Raw genomic sequence first — 23,796 nt, 5'->3', positions numbered from 1 at the left:
TGCCTGAGCCTCTAACTCTGGGACCCTGTCCACAACTCCATGAAAGACAAGGCAGGCACAGGGGCCACTTGGCAGTTGGTCCAGGCTCATATAGTGGGAGGGGGCTGGATGGGGATCCTAGTGCTTATGTCTTGGTTTTTGGCATGGCTTTATTTTTTTCGAGACAAGGTCTTATGTAGCTCTAACTGTCCTAGGTTTATAGGCATTACTGGGATTATAGGCTTGTACCACCATACTTGGCTTCAGGGGTGACATTCTTGTTACCTCTCCAATGTCCCCTTACTTCAGATGGCTGCTTCCAATTCCTAGCCAAAGAAGTTTTGTATTGGAGTCATTGGAATGGGTCAGTGGGAAAGGCATTTGCCACCAAGCTTGACAACCTGTAATCCCTGGGACATATGTGATAGAAGGAGAAAACCAACTCCCACAAGTTGTCTTCTGACATCCTTGCAGGAATGTGTGTGTGCACGTGCACACACACACACACACACACACACACACACACACACCAACAAAAACAACAGGAGTTTCATATTTAGGAATCACCGCTCAAAGACGTTCTAAACTTCTTGTGTTCTGCTTTTCTTCCTGCCTTGTGAAGGCTGGCTCCTTCTAGAAGCCCTCTAGACTTCTTCAGCACACGCTGCTCCACACATCTTCCCAGGAATGGTGGTCCTGGTCATTCTTTTGCTAATACACATTGATTTTTATCTCTAGCAACTGGTCTTTTGCTTGGTCAGCAGCTTAGTTCATTCTTGCTTCCCAGGCTAAACACACAACTGGATTTCAAAGATGAATGCTAGTTAATGGCTGTCTTGGTCCTGTCTGGACATTGACAGGTTCCCTTGGTTTCCTTGATGCCCCCTATGCCCAAAAAGTCCATAAGCCCAAAGGTCCTGGGCTTCTTGAGGTGGGGGACAGCAAAGGAACCCTATTGAAAGGAAAGTCTAGCTCATGACTACTAGATTGCTGGGGCCAGGGCAAGCCTTTGACTTGGGTTTTTGGTGACTTGGTCAGTACTTTTGCCCAGAGCCCGTGCAGGCATACCCGTCCAGAGTTCCCATCCAGGGTCCTTCCTGAGTTTCACCAGGTGACCCCTGGGAAGGTCTATTACCTCTGTGTGTTACCTCCAGAGCACCCTCATCAAAACCCAAGAGATACAGGGCTCCTCTCGCAGTGCCCATCCCCCGGAAGAGATTTCAGCCAATTAGCACATACAGTATTTACTTAATTAGGGTAATGACATAATTAGTGTAACTTGGGCTCCATCACATGGCTTCAACATGCAATTAGGAGCTGTCAGCGGGAGGCGACATTGTGAAAACGCTCATTCAATTTTGGTTCCAGCATGGAGGCCTAGCAGCTGCCTCTGCTCTACAGTGGGTGGTGGCGGGTTGCTGTGTATGTGCTCAGAGTGTGTGCGAGAGAGAAACTGCCAAGACTCCACAGCCTAAGGCAGAAGAGCAACCAGGGCAGAAAGGCAGTTTCTCTGGCTGATGGAGTCCTGACAAAGCCTGCTTACTCCAAAGATGATGGGTACTGCTGCTCCAACTCAATAGCAGGGAATAGCAGCAGTGGCCAGCCTTGTGTGGCTGAGATGGGATGTTTTGCCTTCAAGTTCTCTGCCTGAATTGTCACCTGAAAGGCTGGCCTGTCTTGTCTTTCTTTAGAGAGTTGCTGTTTTGAAGGCACCACGGTCTCACACCCACAGATCTGTTGTTCCTTCAGGGTGGCTCCAAGGGACCACTGATTGACTGTTGCGATTGGGTCAAGGATCCTAATTGGATGAGGGAAGAGGCTGAGGCTCAAGGTGGTAGAATTAGTGATAGTAGGGCTGACTTGTGGGTGTAGCTTGGAGTGGATATCCAATCCTGGATAGGGAGTGATCACAAGTAGGCATCAGCAACAAAGCAACGATGCCATTAAAGTCACCAGTGTCACCCCAGCTTAGATAATGTCTTCCTCATGACGCCATATAGAGGTGTACTCTCATCGGTTAACCTTCCATGCTCTTGACCAGCGCTTCTTAACTTTCCTAACACTGTGACCCTCTCATACAGTTCATTATGTTATGGTGACTCCAGCCACAAGATGATTGAATTGCTACTTCATAACTGTAATTTTACGACTGTTATGAAACCTGATGTAAATATTTAATATGCTACCTGAAAGGGTCGCAACCCACAGGTTGAGAAGCCATGCTATTATCTCCCCAACCTGAGACCATATGCAGCTAGTCTGGCAGAATTACAATCACCTGGGGGGGGTGGGGGTAATAGGACAGAGTGCCTGGAATCTCAGGTGACAGTCTGTGGTTTTCCCTACCTGTTTGTTTTTATGAGGAAATAGTAACCTCATCTTGTGGGTCACTTGCAGGTATTCTAATGAAGATGGTTATGCTTGGAAGATAGTATTCTACAGCACAGGGTATATGATACCTTTAGCGGTGGAAAGTCTTCTGCCCTGTGGGATCCTGTTCAAGACAGGAACAAAGCAGTAACAAGACAGTAAGGCAGTGGTGGTGCACACCTTTAATCCCAGCACTCGGGAGGCAGAGGCTGGTGGGTCTTTGAGTTTTAGGCCAGAGAGTTCTAGGACAGCGAAGAGTACACAGAGAAACCCTGTCTTAAAAAGTGAGAAAGACTAGCACTTGGGAGGCAGAAGCAGGTGGATTTCTGAGTTTGAGGCCAGCCTGGTCTACAAAGTGAGTTTCCAGGACAGCTAGGGCTACACAGAGAAACTCTGTCTCGAAAAACCAAAAAAAAAAAAAAAAAAAAGTGAGAGAGAGAGAAAGAGAAAGAAAGCATGCCTTTGTCACTAGTTGATCATTTAGCTCCTAACACTTTCTGCCTCTCCCTGCCCCCATCATTCCTCCACCTCAGCTTTCAGTGTCATTACCGAAGGTTCACAGGGTACTCCTGGCTCCTGTTGTGGCTCCTAGCTCCTCCTGCTAAGTGGCACCAATGTCTTCATTTCTTAGATGGGGAAACTGAGACCGCCAGAACTCCTAGGAAAGACCTGTGCTAAGTGCCTTAGTCCCGGCAGCTCAGGGTCTCCCACACAGAACACCTGCAACTGGGCCCACTCACTGACCACACAGCATTAGACAGAAGAGAGGCTCAGGTGAGAACATGGTCTAAACTAAAATGGGGGTGCTGTGGAGATGATTCCTACGAAGCATGTGTGTCTGAGGTGGTCCCCACATGGAAGGAAAATGGGAATTCTGCAGTTCAGAAGGCAGAGGGACTTAGCTGGTTAGAACTGTCTTCCCAAGGGGTATTGACCCTCGGGCAGGTGGGTAACCAGGAGGAAGCTGGCAGACAGCCTTGGTTGCTGGCAATAGTCAACAATATTAAAACTCCATTATGGGGTCAGATTTCTATTAACATCAGGACATCATCTGTGAGATGGTTTGACGAAATTCACTTTGCGAGAGCAGAAAGCTGTAGCGCCCGTGCCTACCTATGGCCAGAGCCCCAGACGGTCCTGAGCATTCGGCTTAGCCTGCCATGGCTCCCTTGGGCTTTCCTGCCAAGGAAGTGAAGACCAGTGTGGCCGGCAGTGGAACAGATGGCGCGGGAGCAGGAATGTGGGCTGCTGAGAGGTTCTGCTTGCCTGTTAGGGCAATCAGCTGTCAGTACAAAGAGCAAAGGCCTCATGGCTTTTGAGGTACCCACGACAGCTCACGTGGCTTTGAGGAGCCGGCTGGGACCTGGGGCAGGCCTCTGGGCTTTATTCTGAGTTTGATGGAGAGCCGCCAGAGGATTTTGAGGACTGAGTGCATACTGAGAAGTGGTGGGACCCTAATACTATTATTTAGAGACAGGACCCAGGGTACTTCAGGAGGTCTGGCTGTGTGTGCACCAGAGGGCAGCACTTCAGTTCCTGGCTTGAGCAAGTAAGCCATTTTCAGCCGAGGAGGATGCTGGGAAGAGCAGGCTAGTGCCTGGGCAGTGGAGGATTCTGACTGGTTCTCGTTTGGGTTGGGATGCCTGGCAGTGCATGGAGCTTGAAGTACTAAGACATCTCTAGTCACATTTAAGCCTGGAGTTCCAGAGAGTGGGCTGCCCAGCAGAGAGCGTTTTGTAGCTCATTGTTAGCTAGAGACATGCTGCCCTATAGCAGGACTGTGGTCCCTATCTAGCCCCAGAATCCAGAGGTCCAAGTGAACTAGTGACCTGGGGCCCCCAGTAGGACCAAGACTAGAACAAAAGGGGTGCCAATAGGGAGGTCCCTGCCCTTTTGTGTGCATGGATATGTTTGCATTTGTATATAAGTGGGGGTGCTTGCCTATTTTGGGGCATGCAGAGGCCAGAGATCAATATTGGGTATCCTCTATTTCTTTCCACCTTATTTAATTAAAAAAAAAAGACTTATTTGTAGGGGTTGGAGTAGTGTGTCAGTGGTTAAAAGCACTGGTTGTTCTTCCAAAGGACCAGGGTTCAATTCTGAGCAGCCACATGGCATCTTACCACCCAGTTTCAGGTGATCCAATGCCATATTCTGGCCTCTATGGGCACTGTACACGTGTGGTACGCTAATACATATGTAAGTACGCACACACATGAGATATGTAAAGATTTATTTAGAATTGGAGAGATGGCTCAGCAGTTAAGAGGACATACTGCTGCTCCAGAGGACCTGAGTTTGACCCCCAGCAGGTAAACCAGGCAGCGATACAGCTGTAACTTCCACACCGGGGGGAGGGGTTCTCTGGCTTCTGTGGGCACCTGCACATATCTGCTCATATCTACACACACACACACACACACACACACACACACACACACACACACAGAGTGCTGGTAGATCCAATCAATACACACACACACACACACACACACACACACACACACACACACACACACACACAGAGTGCTGGTAGATCCAATCAATACCCCCCTCCATACTGGGGTTGAACCAATGGTCTCACGCATGCCAGGCAAATGCTCTCTCACTGAATTCCGTCCCAGCCCTCTTTCCAGTTTTAATTTTGAGGATGAGTCTCAATCAATTCCCTAGAAAGGGCCTGAACTTGTGAATCTCCTACCTCAGCTTCCTAACTAGCTGGGGTTCCAGGCCTGCATCACTAGGCTTGGCTACCCCTTGTGGCCTAAAATGCTTCTTCAAAGGGTCACTCGCCTCCATCCCCCCCTAGTTAGCTGTGTGTCTCCCCCAAAAGCCTTTCACCTCTCTGTTCCTTGGCCTCCCCATTACGGGAGACAGAGTAATTACTCTGAGTCTTTTTGTCCTCTTTTGACAGCGATCTTGGAATAGGAAAGTTCTGCCTGTTCACACCATCAGCTGGTTACAGTGTGGCTTTGGTCTCTTCTCAGGCAGGGTAGCCTAAAAGACAGCATTGTGTGTGTGTGTGTGTGTGTGTGTGTGTGTGTGTGTGTATGCCTGTGTGTGCCTGTGTGTGCATGTAGAGAGGGTGTCCCTGCAGGTGTTATCTGTGACCTCTACTTTGCCTCCACTCCTGGGACCTCAGGTCCTTCAGGCTCACTCCTGGCAGACAGGCATCCTTCCTGGGTGTCCCTTGTGAAGGAGGAGGTGGCTGCCACTGCCACCGCTGAACCATCTTCCAGGTCCACACTCCTTCATGCCAAGCACATTAGTGGATAATTAAGTAAAAATAGGCCTTCCGACCAGTGTAGCTCATTAAGACCTAATTTAGTTAATTAGTTCCAGGTGTGGATGGCGAGGCTCAAGCGAGGCAGGCGGCTGTTGTTTGCTGTAATTGCGTTTTCGAAGCCAGAGCAACGGTGGCGATGATGCTGTGGCAGAGGCAGTAGATTCCTTGGAGGCCTGGAAGGCTGCCAGGGTGCTCAAGAGGCTGGCCCTGAGCTGGGAGGGCCAGGAAGAAGAAGTTCCAGCGGGCTGGAGCCCACCCAGAGACAGAGAGCAGATGAAAGTTGGACAGACCCAGAGAGCCCTGCCACTTACACTTGCCCACTTTGCTGGGTGAGAGGTGATGGCGGTGGGTCACTGGTCTTTGAGACTAGCGTTTGATTTCTCTTACCCACCCATTGTGGACGTCAGGAAAGTCTGTAAAGTGGCTGCTCTGAAATGGAATATGTGACTAGGACTGATCGAGACTCTAGTCATCACCCTCGGTCACCCCCCCCACCCACGCCCGCCCCACTATTTGGCTCGGCTCTCCAACTTTGGTCTCTTTTTTGCAGGTATGTGAGTCTTAGAGATTTCCCCCTTTGTGGCTCAGGACAGGAGTTTGGAGGCAAGGCAGATAAATTTGGAGCCTTTGCCGAGTCTCTGCACCTACTGGCCCAGTCTGTCTCTCACTCCAAACCTCTCCCTGAACCCACTTTCTCCAGTGGCTGTCAGAGGACAGCCCCGAGGACAGATGGGTGGGACAACCTCCCAGTCTTGACCAGTGTAATTTGTCCACTGAGCTGTTGATGCACTGTTAAGGAGTGGGGAGGAGGAGACTGCCATCTCCTCGGAGTCTCAGGATGGGGTTCTGAGCCACCCATAAAAGGACTATGGTGTGGTAGGTGAAATATTTGGGAAGCAGAATTTGGGGTGCTCTCCTGGCTTTTCTTCCCACCTGTGCCCTCTCATATAGCTCCTGAAGTTTATCATTAAAGACACATGGAGCTGGCTGATGGTGCGAATGCCTTTAATCCCAGCACTTGGGAGGCAGAGGCAGGCAGATCTCCCAGTTTGAGGCCAGCCTGGTCTACAGAGCTAGTTCCAGGATAGCCAGGCTACACAGAGAAACCCTGTCTTGAAAAACAAACAAACAAAAACACCTCCAAAACAAACAAACAAACAAACCACCTGAGAATTGGGGAACTGGGGAGGCATCTCAGTTGGTAAGGTGCTTGGCATGTAAGAATGAGGGCCTGTGTTTGATCCCCAGAACTCATATAAAAATGCCAGCATGGTGGCAGGCACTTATTCCAGTGAGGAGGAAGAAGAGGAGGAGGAGAAGGTGGAGGAAGAGGAGAATGAGGAAGAAGAGGAAGAGGAAGAAGAAGAGGAGAAGGAAGAGGAGATTTATTCAGGAGGAGAGATAGGCAGATTCCCACGGACTCACTGACAAGCCAGCCTAGTCTATTTAGTGAGCTCCAGGCCACTAAGAGCCAAACCAACAGGAAAAGCCCCCTATACTCAAGGTTTGACAAGTGGGGTTGCCCTTGGGCCTCCACATGCACACATACACAGGCATGAAAGAGTGTGCACACATGTGAAGGGCATGTAGCTTAGTGGGTAGCTCAGCCTAAGGCCCCCGAGCTCAATGCGTAGCACATACACATACAAAATGGCACAGAGTCGCTGCGGTGGTACACACCTGTAATCCTAGCATTTGGGAAGGAGAGGCAATATTGGGAGGAGTTCAAGGCCATCTCCCACTGCTGATCGAGTTTGATCTTGGGTTCATGAACCCCAGTCTGAAAGCAAAACAAAACAAAATTTGGAGCTTGTGTAGTATAAATCTCAGTGCTTGAGAAGCCAGGAGAATGTAAAGTTTGAAGCTAGCCTGGGCTACACCCACCTTGAGCTACATAGTGAGACCTGCCTCAAGACATCAGGAAAGGGAGAGGAGTCCCTGATCCCCAGGGGCTGGCTTTGCCCAAGATTTCTGTTTTTCAAGTGGCTTTTGTGGTGTGTGGATTGAATCCAAGATGTCACACACACTAGGCAAGCTCTCTCCCACTGAACTACATCCGCAGCCTAACTGAAGGGTTTTGACGTAATTGTTAGAGCTGCCTTGAAGATAGGCTGCGGAGAGACAATACTCCCTTTTTCTGAGCCAGATCTCAGACTTGTTGAAAGAGCTAATGAGCCACGCTTAATGCCAGTAGCATGACCTTTCAACCCCGTGACCCTTGATCTTACCGCGTTACCACTCCTGAACAGTGACCTTCAGGAACCAGCTTATGGTTTTATTTACAAAATACACCCTGTAAGGTATGAGAAATAAGTTAAGCGCATGTTTAATTTAATTTTGAAACTCTGCCTAGTCCTCGAGTCTGATTGTAAATCACGCCCTTTGAGTGACATAGCTTAAAAAAAGAAACCACAAAAAAATTATAGCACTCTGCATCGCCAAAGCCCACCCCAATGTGTGTTCTGGCTCTTGAAAGCTGGATGCTTGGAGCTCATGGCAAAATTTTCTGGCAGCTTACTGTATGTCAGGCAGTATGTCAGGTATAAAGTATGTCAGGCAGCTGAGGTGGTCAGAGCCTTTTCCAATCAGCTGTGTGGTTCGGTGACTTTTGGGCAGTGTAGTTGGTCTCTGCCTCTTCCAGGCAACTTGGCTGATTTCCCCCCTCTAGGTAGCTGGTTTGGTCTGAGAATGTCTCAGCATTCCTTACAGCTTCTATATGCCTGGAAGGGAGGGGCTCATTGTATCTGGTCAGTTTCAGGGACTTCCTGAAACTTTTGAGTTGTTAAGGAGATTTCTTGCAGGATGGACTGTTTCATCTCCCTTTAGCACATCTTGCATCTTGAGGAGCTTCCCTTCTTCTTTTTTGTTTTTTTTTTGTTTTGTTTTGTTATGTTTTTTTTGAGACAGGGTTTCTATATGTAGCCCTGGCTGTCCTGGAACTCACTTTGTAGACCAGGCTGGCCTCGAACTCAGAAATCCACCTGCCTCTGCCTCCCGAGTGATGGGATTAAAGGCATGTGTCACCACGCCCGGCTACAAGCTTCCCTTCTTAATGGAATGTTTTAACTTGGAGCAAACTGTTTCATGACTTGTCTGATGGTGCCTTCTCTCAAGTGTAGATTTGTGATCAAATGGCAGATATCACATCCTAACTGCTAACTCACAAACTGCTTCTCAGGCTTCTCAGGCCTGCAGATCTCAAGAACAAAGACCATATTATTTCTTGGGACTATTCCTATCCCTGATTATCTTGGACACATGCACAATCTAGAGGGGGTAGCTTCCCTGAGGCCCTCTCTGGTCACCAGACTCATGGCGTTAAAGGAAAACATATACCAGTTTCTGAGCAAGACCAGTGTCAGGTGATCTGGTCTCAATGCTTGGCTTTAGTTTCTCACCATCAAAAGTCTGTTCCTCCATCCATCCAAGGATTTGGGTTGATACCTTAAAATTGGATACCTCTTGCTGAATGGGGACATTACAAGGTAAAAGCAGAGTAGAACAGCTTGACCTGCCCCAGAGGGACTTGAACAGGAGTCACATTGTCCTTCTGCACAGCAGAATGACCACATAAAGCAAATAAAAACATACTTTTATGGCAGTGAAGTCACCCATTGTTTTTGAGAAATAGTTATCTTGAGGATTAACTCATATCCCTGGTGGAAAGGTTTTTGTTTCTCTCCAGGTCTTGAGCAGCCCTTGGTCCATGGTGGAGAAAGGTGCAGGGGTTTGCCTGATGGAAGTCTGGACCTAGGAGAAGCAAGCTGCTGCATGTTATTAATTAATTGACTTTAATTTAGCTCTGGATATATTTAACATGATTTTTTTTTTTTTTGAGAAAGGGTTTCTCTGTGTATCCCTGGCTGTCCCGGAACTTGATTTGTAGACCAGGCTGGACCTGAGCTCTCAGAGATTTGTTTGCCTCTGCCTTCCGAGGGCTGGGACTAAAGGTATGTGCCAACACATATAAAAAAGTATTCAAAGCGAGGAGATAAGGAACTTACTGCAGATGTCCAAAAGGATTGTAAACGGGCCTTGGGGAGCCACTCTAACATGGAGCAGGGTAAGAGGCAGATCCAAGGGGACACTGGATTATGTTAAAGGTTTTGTTTTTTGAAGATTTGTTTATTTATATCTTATGTGTATGAATGTTTTGCCTGCAGGTATGCCTAAGCACCATGGATGTGCTAAGGCCAGATGAAGGCGTCAGACAGGTCCCCTGCCCTTGGAGTTGGAAGCAGTTGCAAGCTACCACATGGGTGCTGGAAATCGAACCCAGGTCCTCTGCAAGAGCAGCAAGTTGTCTTAACTCCTGAGGCACTTCTCCAGCTCCTTTTGTTTGTTGAAAGCCTGACTCCTGTCTTCTGTCTTTCCAGTGAACTGGGGTCACCAAGATGAATGAAGTCTTTATTTCATTCTGGATTGAATTAGCTAAGTTTTCTAGGAATCATCTCTTTGAAGAAGGCCCCAACCACCTCTCCCTTTGCTGAGCTTTCTTTCCTTTCTTTTCTTCTTCTTCTGTTTTTTTTTTTTTTTTTTTTTTTTTTTGGTTTTTCGAGACAGGGTTTCTCTGTATAGTCCTGGCTGTCCTGGAACTCACTCTGTAGACCAGGCTGGCCTCGAACTCAGAAATCCGCCTGCCTCTGCCTACCAAGTGCTGGGATTAAAAGGTGTGCGCCACCACGCCCGGCTTCTTCTTTTTTGAGTCGAGATCTCACTGTGTAGCCCAGGCTGGCCTTGAGATTTTGATCCTCTTGCTGGGGCCTTCTGAGTGCTAGAACTGCAGGTGCTGTGTGCTTGGTCTCTTACATCTCTTGATCACTTGCTAGACTGGAGTCTGTAAAACCCGAGCCTCAACCACTTCTCTCAGGTATTGCCACAGTGCTGAAACCCTGAGAAACACAAGGTCTGTCAACCTACGGACAGTTTTTGAAGAAGTTGTCGGGGGATCATACTCAGAAATGCCGTCCATCTCCTTTGAGATCTGGTCTCTGGAGTTCACCAGGTAGGCCTCTACCCTCATGATCTGTCTGTCTTTAGTTCCCCAGAGCTGAGATTACAAGCTCATGCCGCCATGCTCAGTGTTTTCAGGTGAGCTCTGGGGATTGAACTCAGGTCTTCATGCTTGTGCAATGAAGGCATTATCACCTGAGTCACCCATCCCTGGAGGAGCTCATCTCTACTTACCGTGGGGGAAAAGGAACTTGGGAGTCTAGATTGTAGGTTAGACCGTGACTCAGGAGAAAAAGGGTTGAAACTGTGTCTTCTGGTCAGTGGACACTCCAGTGGCTACAGAAATCAATTGTTCTGGTTTTCTTCAGAGACCTTGTTGACTAGAGTCAGGTCATAGGTGGTGCCAGTTCCAACTGTGAATACCTGCAAGGCTCTGAGGGAGAAATGTAGATTGGGTGCTTTGAGTCCCAAGGAGCTTCTGGGAGCCTGCTTCAGTCCTTGTGAATGTCCTGACCCATAGGTGCCTCCTTGACCATACTAGAGTCTTCCATCTGGTGCAGGAGTTTGATACCCAATCTACTGTTTTAACCTTCTTCTCTTTTTTAATTCTCTTCACCAAGTCATAGCTTCATAATTTCCTTTATTTTCCTCTCCCTCCTTATTGGAGTTCCTTTCTGTCTTATTTTCTTCCTTAAATTTACATTTTGTAACAATACTTACACGATTTCTGAATTAAGGTTAAATTACTTTTTCCTCAATAAATACATTTATGCTTTTCTTCTAATTTTCTCCTCAAACTGTAGCTTAATATCTTTTTGTATTCTGGGCATATAGAATTGCACTTGCAAATTGGCTTTTTATATACCAACAGCTTATGATAACACTTTTATGAATAGATTAAAATATATATTATTTTCCTAAGCATATTTGAAATTAATTTAACAATTGATCTAGCAGTTTTCTAATTACTTGAAAATACCTTGGATTTTTTTTTTAAAGAAAAGAGATTTACTTATCTTTATTTTTTATGTGTATGAGTGTTTTGCCTGCCTGTATGTATGTGAACCCTGTATGTGCCTGGTATCTGCAGAGCCTAGTAGAGTATATTAGATCTCAGGAACTAGAACCACTGTGCGAATGCTGGGAATTGAACCAGTGTTCTGTGCAAAAGTACCATGTGCTCTTAACTCTCCTGGCCATCTCTCCTGTTGCTCAGATAAATCTATCTATCTACCTGTCTCTCTGCCTCTCTGTCCATCCATCCATCCATCCATCCATTCATCCATCCTCCATCTATCTATTTGAGACAGGGTCTTGTTGTATATCCCAGCCTGAAACATTCTTTCCTGTGGGGCAGCATATTAATATGAGAAGTGAACAACTCAAAATAGCTTCAGGAAGTCCCTGAAACTGACCAGACTTAGTAGGTCCCTCCTTCCCCAGTAATATACAAACAGAAAAGATCGCCAAGAATCACTCTCCGAGGAGTCAGGCTATAAAGACTCTGAGATAAGCCTGGCTGCCTGGAAGAGGCAGAGACCAGCTGAGCTGCCTAGAAGAGGTTTAGACCATTTGGAGCCACCTGGGAAGGACACTCGCCAATCTGCTTGCAAGCTGTGCAGTGTGCTACGACTTCCTGCTTTTCTGGTGGGTTCTGGTGATGCTCTCTTTGAATCATTTCTGTTCCTGTAAGTAACTCCCCAAAACCTCATTTTGGTTTGCCAAGTTGAACTCTGGTGGTATCCATAGCTTGATCTATCATGGGCTCTCTATTTGAGGTGAATAGAGGTATGTGTTGTGTCTCCCAGGACAAGTCACAAGAACATCACCTTGTACTTTCATTTACACACCTGTTCTCAAGTCTTTAACATCTCGTAGAGATGATATAATCTCGATGGGGGCAAGGCAGGCATCATAATCCTACATATGTACATCTGTAAGGGAGTTCAAGATACTCTATGGTGGCGTGAGCTACTGACACTGTTTAAAAAGCAAACGGGCCAGGAAAACGGTTCAGTGGGTAAAGTCTTTGCTGTGCAAACATGAGGACCTGAGCTAAGAGCTCTAGCACCTAAGTGCACCTCTAACCACAGCCTGGCAGATGTGGGGAGAAGGCGGGCAGGTCCTGAGAGTCACTGACTGGCCAGTCTAACCAAAATGGTGAGCTCTGGGTTCGGTGAGAGACCATGTCTTCAAAAAAGAGGTAGGGAAGCTATTGAGAAAAGGTGTGCTTGCATGTGTACAACACACACACACACACACACACACACACACACACACACACACACACAAGCTATAATCCAGGTGAAAGTGTATACTAACATCTCTGAAGACATCATCATCTCTATTTTACTAGCAAATATAAATTAACTTATTTGTGACCAAAAGACATCCAAATCAATTAAACAGTTTGAATTTTTGTGTTTGTAAAATGACAGTTGAGTCCAAATTCTGTGTAGGGTTGGTGACCAACACTTTTCAGGTAAGGTAACTAACATAGCAGCCTGAGTAGATTTTTGGGTTTATGTGTGTTCAGGTTCGTGTTATAGTGATAAAGCAGTTGTATCTGGGACAGAGGTCAGAGGTCAGAGGATCATTCATAGTGGTTAGTTTTCTCTTCTACCCCGTGGGTCCTGGAGATTGAACTTAGGCCACTGGGCTTGGCAGACAGCACCTTTACCTGGGACTCTTCTCAATGGCCAAGCAGCTTGGGTTTTTTTTTTTTAAATAAAGAATTATTTTTATGTTTACAGGTGTTTTCCTGCATGTATGTCTGTGTACTGCCTGCGAGTCTGGAGCCTTGGAGGCCAGAAGAGGGCATCAGATCCCCTGAGACTGGTTATAGATGGTTGTGGGCTTCCCTCTGGGTGCTGGGAGTTGAACCCTCTCAGCTCCTGATCCAGCCCTCTGGCCCTGAGCAGCTCGTTTTTAAGGAACCCCTTTACTCACCTCTCCTATTTTCTTGGTCTAAATTCATTTAGTTAAAAATAAAAACTCAAAAGGCTTTAAATGTTTTTTTAAAGATTTATTTATGTATATGAGTACATTGTAGCTGTCTTCAGACACACCAGAAGAGGGCATCAGAACCCATTACAGATGGTTGTGAGCCACCAGGTGGTTGCTGGGATTTGAACTCAGAACCTCTGGAAGAGCAGTCAGTGCTCTTACCTGCTGAGCCGTCTCTCCAGTCCACTTTAAATGCCCTCTTCTGGCCTCCAAGGCACCAGGCTCACAGGCAGTACACAGACATACGTGCAGGAAAACACCTGTAAACATAAAAATAATTCTTTATTAAGAAAACCCAAGCTGCTTGGCCACTGAGAAGACTCCCAGGTAAAGGTGCTGTCTGCCAAGCCCGACGGCACTCATGGCTTTCTGAGAGAGAGGTGAGTCACTAATTTGGGATATCTTTCCAATGGGTCTGAGGGGGCAATTGGTCAGACAGATGTTGAGTCTTCCATCTTTGATTTATGCACACAAGGCCACAAACATAAGCTCAAAGCTACCCCACCACAGATACCACACTGGGCACAACCAACAACTATTTCTCTGCTTAACATTACCACTTTCAGATGGCAGAGAAAGAAGTTTCTGACATGCAAGTCACAGTGTTTTTACTCAGGGCAGGGACCTTTCTGTTCATACAACTCTCAGTTTGTCGCATCAGGGTGTGTGTGTGTAGGGGTGGTAACAACTGGGTACCCTGTGCTGTGATAAGGAGGGCAAGAGAGAGTTCCTGGAACAAAATGGAACAAAAAGTCTAATTAAGAGACAAAGTGTTAACACAAGTCTGACTTTATTATTTTAAATATATATATATATATACACACACACACACACACATACATATACATATACATATACATATACATATACATATACATATACATATACACACACACACACACATATACATATATATATATAAAATTTTTTTTTGAGGCTGTCCTGGAACTCACTTTGTAGACTGGGCTGGCCTCAAACTTGGAAATCCTCCTGCCTCTGCCTCTCAAGTGCTGGGATTAAAGGCATGCACCTCCACTGCCTGGCTAATATTTATAATTCTAATTTATGTATGTCTGCCTACATGAATTTGTGTGTACCACATGTGTGTAGTTGCTCATGGAGGCCGGAGGAGGGCTTCAGATTCTCTGGATCCAGAGTTACAGTCCGTTGTAAACCACCCGATGTGGGTGCTGAGTACTGAACCTAGGTCCTTGGCAAGAGCAGTGAGCGTTCTTTACTTTTGTGCCTTCTTTCCAATCACAAGATGACTTTATTTGAAAAGCTATCTAACAAGATGGAAGACCTTTATCTAAAGTCTATTGTAAAAATTTTGTTTTTAAAAAGTCTATCTTATGGGGAGGCTGACATAGGGGCAGTGTGCACAGGAGAGACCATCTCAGTGCTGGATGCTTCTCACAGGTGTAAGTTTGTGGTCGAACGATGCACATCTGATTCTAGTCACTTCGTCAGACGTACTTCCCAGTTACACAAAGCTCTTTTGAGACGGGGATTACTATGCGGTTCAGGATCGCCTCAGATTCACAATCCTCCTGCCTCAGCTGTTTTGCAAAATTTAAGAACAAAGGTCACCCATCACTTTCCTGGGTATTTTTGACATTACACAATAGCTGTGCTGGAGGGGACAAGCTGTCCCAGATGATATGACAATGATAACAACAGTGAAGAAAACATGCCACACGTTATTTTGAAAGTCAAGGGTCAGGTGAGGTTAAGTAGGGAGAAGGGCACGGGATTTGCTCTCAGTGCTGGCTTCATTTCTGGTTCTTACCAGACTGACAAACACCCATGCAGTCTCTGGGATGCCACTCATGAAAGGGAACTCCCATTATTCTGGAAGCTCAGCTACTGGATTTGGAGAGGTTAGAGAGTCAGAGGACCACCTTAGGTGTCATTCCCCAGGCCCCCTCTTCCTCTTGTTTGAGGCAGGGTGTCTCATTGACCTGGGACTTGGCCAGCTAGGCTAGCCGTCTAGCCAGTGGGATGCACCTGCCTCCATCTCCCATCTCACCATCATGTCACTGTGTGGTGCAGGCACATGCCACCATGCCCGGCTTCTTAGTGTTGGTTCTGGGGCTTGAACCTAGGTCCTTATGACTGCAAGGCAAGTGCTTCCCTGACCGAGCCATCATCTGACTCAGTGGGAACAATAATAGCCATTGTCCCATGTCTTAGTTAGGGTTCTATTGCTGTGAACAGACACCATGACCAAGGCAACTCTTAGCAGGGAGAATATTTAACTGGGGCTGGCTTACAGGCTCAGAGGTTTAGTCCATTATCATCATGGTGGGAAGCATGGTAGCATGCAGGTGGACATGGTGCTGGAGGAGTCGAGAGTTCTACATCTTGATTAGAATGTAGCAGAAGGAGACTGCCCTGTGTTCTACACTGGGTGGAGCTTGAACACATATGTGACCTCAAAGCCTGCCTCCCCAGGGACACACTTCCTCCAACAAGGCCACACCTAATATTGCTACTCCCCCTGGGCCAAACATTCAAACACATGAGTCTATGTGGGCCATACCTATTCAAACCACCACACCCTTCTAGTGTGAGGATGAAATGACATTATGGGTATAAACCCTTTGGCATACTGTTAAAAATCTCAATAACCAGTCCCTGGCTTATAGTATCAGACAGTGACAGAGGTAGACCCTGTCCTCTTCTGGTCTGGGTCATCCAGTGATAGAGCCTTAGCCTAGGTCTAAGCACTCCTGTTGACTTGACTCTTGCCTCTTTATCCCCAGCTTAGCTGTGTGGCCAGTCATGTGGAAGAGGTTCATGGGAAGAGGAAGTGACATTCTTGGGACAGCACAGTAGTGACGAGATGCAGGGGCCACTCTGCTGGTTTCCAGAATCTGGTTTCCGGTGGATTCTCTGTGCAGCATCCACTCTCTGGTTACAGCAGCAGGGTCAGGCCCAGGCCCAGCCACTTGCTCTGTTCTCAGGCCTCTCACTCTGAGGTCCCAGTGGTAGCTGAGAAGGGTACTGATAGGCTCACACTGACTGAAGTGTCTGTTCACAGGGCTCTCTGGGACAAGACAGTAGACCCTGGCATGTGTGTACAGCATCTCTGGTGTTATGGGCCCTTCCTGAACTGATGTGAGAATTCCTTGCCTGGGAAGACAGGGATGTCTACCCTCACCACATAAGGTCTTAGTGACAGACCAAAGGATGATTCTACAAAGGCAGTGAGTTTATTATGCTCACTTACAGAGCACCTACGGGGAGCTACTGACAGGAATATGGGTGACCTCTAGAGCAGACACACTGGAAAGTTCACCCAGCATGGTTGATGGCTTCGCCGTATTTGCATAGAAGGAGTTTCCTCAGCTAACCTTTCCCAGTTTCTATAGCTGCTCTAGCACCTCCTGAAAGGCATGCACATTTGGGGCAGAATAATATACACACATATGGTTCAGAGGATCAGCTGGGATCTCAGGTGAGGGTCTGGTGACCCTTCCCAACCCCTCCTTCTCTGAGGGAATGAATGTCAGCAACCAGTAGGCCTGCCTCAGATGGTCATTTGCATGGGGGAGGGAATAGCTGATCTGATGAAGATGCTGGTTGCTGTCCTCACGATGCCCAGAGTCCTTCCTTCCACAGCACTGGATGGGTGCTGAGCTCAGGACAGGAGGCTTGCAGGACCTCCTGGATCCCCTCTAAGCCCAGAAGATGCAGTCCAGGAGAGAACAAAGGGTGAGCAGGGTGTGGTGGCACAGGTCTTTAATCGCAGAGGCAGAGGCAGAGGCAGAGGCAGAGGCAGAGGCAGAGGCAGAGGCAGAGGCAGAGGCAGAGGCAGAGGCAGAGGCAGAGGCAGAGGCAGAGGCAGAGGCAGAGGCAGAGGCAGATCCCTGTGAGTTTGAGGCCAGCCTGGTTTATGAGCCAGTTCCAGGACAGCCAGGTCTGTTACACAGAGAAACCCTGTCTCATAAAACAAACAAACGAACAAAGGGTCCTCCTACCCCATCTCAGTAGCTAGCCTGTCGCCCTGCCTCCGGCGTCCTGCCCTGTCCCGTCCCAGGAGCCCTCATCTTCTGGGCTGTGGTTTCCCTCCTGTTTCAGCTCAGGGGGTTCTCTAGCACAAGCCAGGGCCATCTCAGGGGGGCTTTTAAGGGCTCAGAGAAGGTGCTGATCTTTCTTTACCACTCTCAGTGACTCAGGCCTAGAGCAGGGAGAAAGCAGCCATTCTGGGGGCTGTGGAATCGTGAGGGGTGAATGTGGAAGAATGGGAAGGTAAAGCGAGGCCTCACGTTTTCTCTCTTCAGAGGAGAGATCTTCTTATCACACATTGATGGGGGCTGGGTTATGACGGGAGGCAGAGCACCGTAGGCCTCCCTCTTCACAGGCTCATCAAGTTCTTGTTTCCTCCCCACCGGAGTGTCAGGGAGAATCGACTGTCAATATTGTGGGTGAAGTTTGGGGGCCTGAGCCCTTGAGGACCTGGGCTCCCAGCAATCCTGGCTTTGCCATTTGCTCTCTGTGGGTAGGATTCAGACTAGGGCCCAGCGTTGCTTTATGCCTCAGTTTCTCCAGTTGTACCGGGAGGTAAAATGCTTGTTCGGCCCATGCTCATTTGTCTCTCAGAGCCACAGTGCACCATGGGAATGGGGTGATCCGTAGCTCCATTCACAGATGGGAAAAGGAGGCCGAGAGGTGGGTCAGGAGAGCCTGGGCCTGGGGGTCAATCCCGGGCCGGAAGCTCTGGCTCTGAGAATGTGGCCAAGCAGCTTGAGAAGAGGCTCCAGGGGGCCACTGGGCAGCAGAACCCAGCCTTTTCACATCTCTAATTTTCTTTAGTCTACCCTCCAGTCCCTCATTGCCTGGGGTTCACAACTCCATCCCAGCTGAGGCTGGTCCCTTCCCCCCACTTCCCAATTATGGTTGTTCACAAAAGCTGAACCATGACCAGACAAAGGGACAGGGATGAAAGTGTTGGTTGTCATGGCAACCTGGTAGGGTTGCTGGGACCCAGGGGAGGGGCCTGGCTGTGTGCCTGAGCCCATGCATCCCAAGGATCTCTGAGCATGAGCCAGGGTGGCCCAGGGGCTCACAGGAATTCCCCTTCTGCTCTGAGCCCACCAGAGCTGGCTATACAATGATAACTTCACCCCCCTCGCCCCCCATGGGCAGCACCTGCTCCCTGGGTCTCCCCTGGTGGCCCTATTATCCCGCACCTGCTGCTTCCCCACCTGCTCCCTATTCTTAGCCCCCTCCCCATAGCACACCCTGTTCATCACTAGGCCCAGCTGCCTGCTCTGACAGCCAGCCAGGAAGGGGTAATAGAACCAGGAGAGGTAGCATGGAGGGCCCAAGGACAGAGGGTCCAGAGGCCAGTCCAGCTCTGTTTGACTAGTAGTGTGTATGCTTACAATGGACTCCATCTCAGGGCCTCAGTCTCCCCACCTGTGAAGTAGGAACCGCAAGCCCTGACCTCAACTTTCTACAAAAACTTTACTGCTTGGAAGATCTTAGGCCATCGTGTTTCAAGATCTGAGTTACAGAGGACAACCAGGTTGGGGAGAGGAGGGAGGTGATGTGCCTTCGGCTGTATTCCCAGGGCTATGTCTGTTAGACTACAAGGAGGCCAGGGCATTTCTCTGATTACTGAAGAATCCTTTGTGGGCTATTTAAGTAAGGTGTGGACCCAGCCTGGGTGCCAGGCAACAGGTAGATGAATAAGGAAACTGTGATTATACAACATGGAGGCTTATCCTACCGCAAGAATCAGTGCTGTGTGCAGGAAAAGAAATGGGGCTGCAAAGCCTTGTGTTACATCAAAGAAGCCAGATGCAGAAAGACAGAAGCCACGATCTCTCCCACGTAGGATCTATATCTATATCTATATCTATATCTATATCTATATCTATATCTATATCTATATCTATATCTATATCTATCTATAAAGAGTAGAAAGGGGACTTATGTGGGGAGGAAGGTATCTAAGGGGGAGGGAACAAGAGAGGATGACAGGGGGAGTTTAAAAGACATCACGTGTTTTTATGTATAAGGCTTAGATTTTAAAAGTGCATGTCAAAAAGGTATCTCACATGGAATCAAAACTACTTACAGGAAAGAAGTGGACCATGAGGACAAAGAGCGGGACAAGGGAGGGTGACGCAACCTTCACGTGCATGAAGATGCTAATGGTTCATATTTTATATCCTGAAGAAAGAAATCAAAAGAACTAAAACAATCCCCATAGTTAAAACAGAACAAAGCAGAAAAAAAGAATCACTTCTGGGGCTGGAGGTGATGTTTCTGAAAAAGGGTCCCGAGGAACTGAAACCACAGTGATGTGTCACAGAGAAATGACAACTCACTTGTAAGTTGTCATTAGCCAAACGCTTTGACTGATGTTAGGATTAAGTGGAAAGTGTGACATTAGCTGATATTTATGTTTGGTTGTGACAGACAGACATGACAGAGTGAAACGTATCTAATGCTTTATTTTCTTGGTAAGAAGAATTCTCTAGACAGTTTGGAACTCAGTGGCCTAATGGAATGAGGTATAGTGCTGTGTAGGTGCTGATGGGGATGGAGGAAGTAACTGATGGATGCAGAGATGGTGATGATGGAGGAAATGGTGGTGGTGATTGTGGGTGACTCACTGGAGAAACATGAGCAAGCACCTGGATAGGGCAGTGATGACAGATCATAGCCACAGTTCCATCTAAGTCCAGCTTAGTGAACCAGAAAGTTTACTGTTGTTATTTACAAGGAGCATAAGTGCCTCAAACAATCTGCATGGCTGAAAGGCCTACTCAAGGTAGCTGTGGGTGGAGACTCACAAAGGCTGCATCCCTGGAGCCTTCTGATCAACTCAGCATGCAAAACTTTGGGGGTGGGGCTGGGGCTTTGTAAATCCTGTAAGTTTTAGGAACTTCCTGTGCCCTGTAAATTTTGTTTACTTCCTGAGTCTTGTGAACTTGGCTCCTCTCTCCAGGAGGCAGTGTTCAGTGTGTTGGAAATAGGAACATGAAATAAGCATCCCAAGAGTGATGTAGGCAGTGGCTGTGATGGTATCGAGACTGGTAGGAGTGCTGAAGGTAAGGACCAAGGTGGGAGCATTAGTGGTGAATATGGGAGTGGAAGGTGTGGAGGTGATACTGGTAGTGATGGTGGTGCTTGTGATGATGGTATTAGTTATGGTGTTCTGGTGGTTGGTAGTGATGGAGTTGGTTATAGTGAAGATGGTGAAGATTTTAATGATGGTCTTGGTGCTAGTGGTGATGGTAACAATGGCATGAAGTATGGATGGTAGTGATGGTGGTAAATATGAAGCTGGTGATGATGGCCCAGTTTTAAAAAGAAAATTAAAAAAATGGGGCATGGTCACTATTTTAGTCAGGATTCTGTAGAGAAACAGAATTGATAAAATGAATCTATCATTTATGTCTGTCTGTCTGTCTGTCCGTTTGTCTATCTATCCACTGAAAGGAGATTTACTAGAATGGCTTATAGGTTGTGGTTCAGCTAGTCAAACAATGGTTGTTTAACAATGGAAGGCCCAAGAATCCAGTAGTTGTTCAGTCCCTGAGGCTGGTTGTTCAGTTGGTCTTCAGTATATGCTAGAATCTTGAAGAAGTAGGCTCTAATGCTAGTGAAGGAATGGACTTGTGAGGGAGGGTGAGAGCAAGCAGGCAAAGAGAGCAAGCAGGCAAAGAGAGCAAGCATCCTTTCCCCATACCCTTTATATAGTCTGCCAGCAAAAGATGTAGCCCAGATTAAAGGCGGCTCTTCCCACCTCAAAAGATCCTGCTTAAAAGTAGGCCTTTCTACTTCAAACAATTTCATTAAGAAAAAAATCCCTCACAGGGGTACCCAGCCACTTGGATTTTAGTTAATCCCAGAACTAGTCAAGTTGACAATTCACACTCCCAAAATTTCAAGTGCTGGAGATGTAGGTTTGTAGTTTATTGGTAGAATGTTTGCCTAGCATGTGTGAAATCCTGGGTTCCATCTCCAGCACTGAACAAACTGGGCATGGCGGAATGCTGCTGTAATCTCAGCCCTAGAGGAATGGGGACAGAAGGATTAGGAGTTCAAAGCTACTCTTGACTACATAGACAGACAGTTGAAGGCCAGTCTGAGCTACCTGAGACCCGTCAGAACAGGACAGGACAGGACAGGACAGGACAGGACAGGACAGGACAAAAAGCAAACCACTGGCTAAATCCTTAGTTGCAGCTGTAACTGCCTTGTTACAATTTGCTGCCCCAAGAACTGTCCCTTAACTTTGCTTTGCACTCAGTGTAGGCTTGTGGTGGCCTCTAGGTGGCACTAGTGGACTTTCCACTGCTTTGAGGCTACCCACCTGTGAAGCTGATTTGGCTACTGTCGCATTCTTTATGAAAAGTGTGAGCAGCTACCAACCCCTTAGTAGAGAGAACTCTAAAACAGCATCTGGAAGACTATGCCGAAATAAAGGGCATCTTTTTATTTCCAATTTCCTCTTTCTATAAACTGCTCTCCGATGAGTTCTCTATAAAAACATCCTATAGTTGCTAGCCTCTGCAGACAGGGTAGGCTTGGGACATTGTCTGCGATGCAAGCAGGTAGAGAAGGCTTCTTGTTTGTTTGTTTGTTTGTTGGACATAGTGCCTTGGTATAGAATTCAGACTGGTCTTGAACTTCTTAACTACAGACTACCAAGTTTTGGGATCACAGGTAAGGGCCAGATCCTCAGGTGTGAAGGCTTTCTTGAAACATATACCAAGGCCTACCTTCACGAGAAGCTTTTTATACGGTGGGATCGACGATTCCTGAGTTCTTCCCAGACCCACTCCAGAATTCATATCAGATTCACTCCAGAAGCTGACCACACAGACCAGGGGATATATATATATATATATATATATATAATTAATGTGTATATGTTTGTGTTTATGTATATCACATGCATGCATGTGCTCGAGGAAGTCAGAAGAGGGTGTTGGATCTAGGTGAAGTCACTCTAAAAGGCTAACACACCCACACTTTGCCCTTCCCTGTCTCCCTTATCTAACTGCTACCAGAATCCTCTGAATAGAGCTGTATGCATCACCACTGACAAGGTTGGCATTTGGGAATCGAACCTAGGTCCTCTGGAAGAGCAGAAGTTCTCTTAACCACTGAGCCACCTCTCCAGCCCCTTCTCTTCAACATCTGTTTTAAAAATCAACTAGTCAGAGTTGATTGACTGCCCATCTGATTCTCTCTTTCCCTCATCCTCATCTATAGCTGGCTCCACTTTAGAACCTTCCAGATCTAGGGACTAGAAAGATGGTTCAGCAAGTAAAGTCTCAATGTGTAAAAGCATGGGGGTGTGTTGGATTCCCAGAATGCATGTAAAAAGCCGGGGATGGCCACGTGTGCCTGTCACTTCAGTTCTGTGGGAAGGTAGCCACAGATGGTCGCTGAGGTTTGATGATAATCCCAGCTCCAGGGTCAGGGAGAGACCCTGTATTAAAGGACTATAGATAGGACTGGATGCTGGGCATCGTCCTCTAGCCTCTGCCTGCACAAGGACACACATGGACAAAGGCTAGCCACACATACAATGGTTGGATTAGTCTAGGAAGAAGGGTTATCCTCTCAGGGATAATCCTTCTTAGCTCAGGAGTTCACCAACTCTGGCATTCTTTTACATACTCTTGTAAAAAAAATTATTAAACTGGTTTTGCAATTACTTGTGGTGGTTTGCATGAGATGCCCCCCTAACCCCCCCATAGTTCAGGTATTTGAATACTTGGTCTGTGGTTGGTGCTGCTTTGGGAGGCTTGGGAGGCGTGGCCTTGCTGGAGGAAGTAAGTCACTGGGGTGGGGGTGGGGGCTTTGAGAGCTTAAAGACTTGCAGTGTTTGGAGTTTGATCCTTCTGTTTCCTGCTTGCAGTTCCCAGATGTGAGCTCTCAGCTATTCCTGCCATCATGCCTGCTGCTTGCTGCTGTGATTCCCAACTGTAACGGGGATGGAGTCCTATCCCCCTAGAACCATTAGTCCAACATAAATCCTTCTGCACGTTTTCTTGGTCATGGCATTTTATCACAATAAGAAAGTAACTAATGCACTTACTATCTTAGGCTTCCATAAGATTCCTGCCTGCCCTCCTTCCTATGAAGAGTTTAGGAAAACTGCAGCCTTTCCATCTTGCAAGATGGCAGCCGAGAAAGCCAAGAAGCCTGACACAAGGGAGAAAATCTTA

At 47.3% G+C, this 23,796-nt stretch overlaps 1 long non-coding RNA gene across 1 annotated transcript; it reads left to right on the top strand.

The window, feature by feature from the left end:
* Positions 1 to 10,344: 10,344 nt before the first annotated feature.
* Gm51688 lies at positions 10,345 to 13,384 on the top strand. Its single transcript, XR_003948222.1, has 3 exons — positions 10,345 to 10,640; positions 12,032 to 12,235; positions 13,342 to 13,384. It is a non-coding gene; the product is annotated as a predicted gene, 51688 (long non-coding RNA).

The sequence above is a fragment of the Mus musculus genome, chromosome 9 (genome assembly GCF_000001635.26).
Source record: "Mus musculus strain C57BL/6J chromosome 9, GRCm38.p6 C57BL/6J".
In the NCBI taxonomy this organism is placed as follows: Eukaryota; Metazoa; Chordata; class Mammalia; order Rodentia; family Muridae; genus Mus; species Mus musculus.
Note: the sequence above shows the minus strand (reverse complement) of the source record. Positions and strands in the feature narration are given on the sequence as shown.